This window comes from Glycine max, chromosome 2 (assembly GCF_000004515.6).
Source record: "Glycine max cultivar Williams 82 chromosome 2, Glycine_max_v4.0, whole genome shotgun sequence".
NCBI lineage: Eukaryota > Viridiplantae > Streptophyta > Magnoliopsida > Fabales > Fabaceae > Glycine > Glycine max.
In genome coordinates, this window is record NC_016089.4 from 32,490,679 (window position 1) to 32,494,378 (window position 3,700).

At 31.4% G+C, this 3,700-nt stretch overlaps 1 pseudogene; it reads left to right on the top strand.

Moving 5' to 3' along the window:
* Positions 1-304: 304 nt before the first annotated feature.
* Positions 305-2,252, top strand: LOC113000493 (uncharacterized; annotated as a pseudogene).
* Positions 2,253-3,700: the final 1,448 nt, after the last annotated feature.

A 3,700-nucleotide genomic window follows, 5' to 3' on the forward strand; every position in this document is an offset into this window, starting at 1 on the left:
ATTTTTTACAAAATTGCAACATGTCTCCTTCAACCCAAAATTCACAAAATCGTCCTACTTTCCCCCCCCCCCCCTCCTTTGTTACCACCACCACCACCAAATTATTTTATGTCAAATACTCAAACCCCTTGTACCATTAATTCTCAGAGTTCGCATACATTTTCTACAATCCGAGCAAATAGTCCTAAGAAGGTTTCAAACGATGATGTTGGTTTGCAATTTCCACAATTTTTACCCAAATTGAAGACTCTTGAAAGATCAATCGAAATGGTTAGAGTAGTTTACAGAAAATTGCTCTAAAAGGATGAAGATTTCGACATCTGGGGCATATTCTTCATCATCTAATCCAGAAACACCAGTCGAAGCTAATACACCGTCTCCAATTATCCGTCCAATGGGTCAAAAGGCAACCAAAAGGAAGAGCAAGGGAAAAGGAGTAGGAACATCTACCAAACCTGTTGATCTGAGTGGTGTGGAGGAAGCAATGAGGGAAAGAAATGTTGTCAATGCCAAACTAGAAGCCTTAAGGGTGAAAGAATTGGAAAATGAGTATAACGACATTCTAGTGAAGGACACTTTTATAATGTCTGAGACTCAACTTAAAGACCATGAAGTCTTTTGTAAAATAATTCGAAGTAAGTTAGGAATCTAGTTATAATTTGTTAGGTAGTTTTAATTTGTTGTAACCGTCTTTTAATTTGTATTTTAGGAATCATGTTTGATTTGTTTTTTATTTTAATCGTATTATAATTTGTTCAATTTTTTAAAATTTTTGAAACTAGCCATTATGGAACTAGTCGTTATAAAATTAGCCGTGATGGAACTAGTCGTTATAAAACTAGTCGTTGTACAATTTCGTATTTAATTGTTCAATTATCATTTATTGTTGTACATCTCCTTCAAACAATACTCTTTCACTTATTTGCGCAATCAATCGTTTATACAATAGGTCAAAATAATGACTTCGACCAAGCTTGGAAACAAATTATTTACGAAACACTTGAAGACAATAGTGATGAACAAATCATGAGCTACTTACGTGCGATGCAACAACAAGGAGACAACAACAGTCAACAAAGAAGGCCTAGAAAATTCATTAATCGCAATCGTGAAGATGGACATCTACGATTGATGAATGATACTTCTCAGAAAATTTGATATACACTGAGACTCAATTCCGACATAGGTTCTGAATGTGGCGACAATTGTTCATTCAAATTGTCAACGCTCTTAGTAATCACGATGAGTGTTTCCAAATAAGATATGATGTTGATGGTAGAATGGGTCTCTCGCCATTACAAAAGTGCACTACAACTATTTGTATACTTGCATATAGATCACCTGCTGATTGTGTTGATGAGTACGTTATAATTGATGAATGCATTGCAACTCAATGCTTACAAAAATTTGTAAGGGGTGTCAATGAGATACTTGGACAAGAGTACTTGAGAAGACCCAACAACAATGACATCAATTTCCCACTACATATTGGAGATGCACAAGGGTTTCCAGGTGTGTTAGGTTCTATTGATTGCATGCATTGGGAGTGGAAAAATTGTCTAGTTGCATGGTAGGGACAATATCGTAGAGGTGATCATCGCAAACCCACAATAATACTTGAAGTCGTCGCTTCATAAGACCTGTGGATTTGGCATGCATTTTTTGGAGTTGCAGGTTCAAATAATGACATTAATGTGTTAAACCAATCACCTGTGTTTGATGACGTTTTGCAAGGTCGAGCTCATCTAGTACAATTTACAATTAATGGAACTCCATATAATATGGGGTACTATCTTGCAGATGGTATTTATCCAGATTGGCCCATATTTGTGAAAACCATACCAATGTCACAAGGTCCTAAAATAAAATTATTTGTAAAATGTCAAGAAGCAGCAAGAAAAGATGTGGAATGAGCATTTGGTGTGCTCAAATCTCGATTCGCAATTATACGTGGTCCATCGCGTGCCTGAAACATAGATACAATGAAGGATATAATGTTGGCATGCATTATATTGCATAACATGATTGTCAAAGATGAACGAGATACGTTCAATGGTAATGCCAATACTGATTATGATCACGTAAAAATTGACATTTCAAATGTTGAAGTATCTCGTGGTACTCCTCCTGACTTTGCTACATACTTGCAAAGAAGACACATTATGCGTACAAGAGGAATTCATCAACAATTTCAAGCCGATTTGGTGGAACATATTTGGGAACGTTATGGTCACAACAATAATGAAATTTAATTTTTCTTAAATATTAATTTTTTTCAATTTTTTATTATATAATTTATGTATTATTTATTTCTTTAACATTTAGTTATAAATAAAAATTAAATTTATGTTGATTTTTCTATTTCTTAATATTTACTAATTTTTTTCAATGTTTCATTAAAATTAATTACTTAATTATTTATATTTAATTTAACAATTAATTAAATAAAATATTTAAAAGTGGAACCCATGTGAGACCTAAAAAAATATTTAAAATCCCAAAATGAAATCTACTACTAAAAAAAAAAGGTAAGACAGAGATCTTTATTCCCACGCGACACTGCAGGCGGATCTAACTCATATTTATGTATCTCGGACATCACAACTGAATTAATGTGAATAAATCTTCATTCTAAGCCTCTTTATTTAAAACTAGTCTGCAACCCGTGCACATGCACGGGTTGTTTGGTAAGCGAGTTTGCAAATGTTGATTAACAGTAAAATAGAGTTAAAGTCAAATACACAAAAATGGAAACCTATAGCCGCAAAAGTAGTAGGAATAATGGCACCAGAAATGACATTGTTTCCATAAAATAGAGATCGAGAAACAGGCTCACGAATAGCATCAATATCTACTAGAGGGGCAGCAAACAAAAACTACAAAACAAATCCCCCACAGCAGTACCCACATCTTCGTCTGAAGGAAAGAGATAAGCTACTTTTTTCTCTTAAAAATAAAAAAGAACAAATAAGATAAACCCAATTGCAAATGATGTAAGCATTGTCACAACTATAGGGAACTTAGTAGGTTGTGAGTTTCCTCTTCCAAGTTCATTTGCCACTCTAACACTGCAAATTTAGAACTATAAAGTTAATATTCAGTAGCAAACAAAAAACAAATAGAAAATTAAATGACAACTAATTGATTTTTTTGTGATTTCTTATATATATATATATATATATATATATATATATATATATATATATATATATATATATATATATATATATATATATATATATATATATATATATATATATATATATATATATATATATATTTTTTTTCCTAATATATCGAGATGCTGATATATATATATATATATATATATATATATATATATATATATATATATATATATATATATATATATATATATATATATATATATACTATTTATTTGGTAGATGATGACAAAAACAATTGTTACAACCATAAAAAGGTAAAGGGCGTCCTTACCTTGTTGCAGCCATGAAACCAAATGTTATCATCATTTCCCATTCATTGATGTTAATACTGTAAATAATAAAATTTGCTTTTAATCTTTAACAGCAAAGCAATACTAAATGATACGAAACATGTTGGTAAGAAATTGTTTTAAGAAGAAAAGAAAAATTTGAAGGTGATCAGTTATACACAATAATTCGTGTTACACGAATTCATCCCACCAAGCAATCTCCGAAATTCAAAATATAATAAG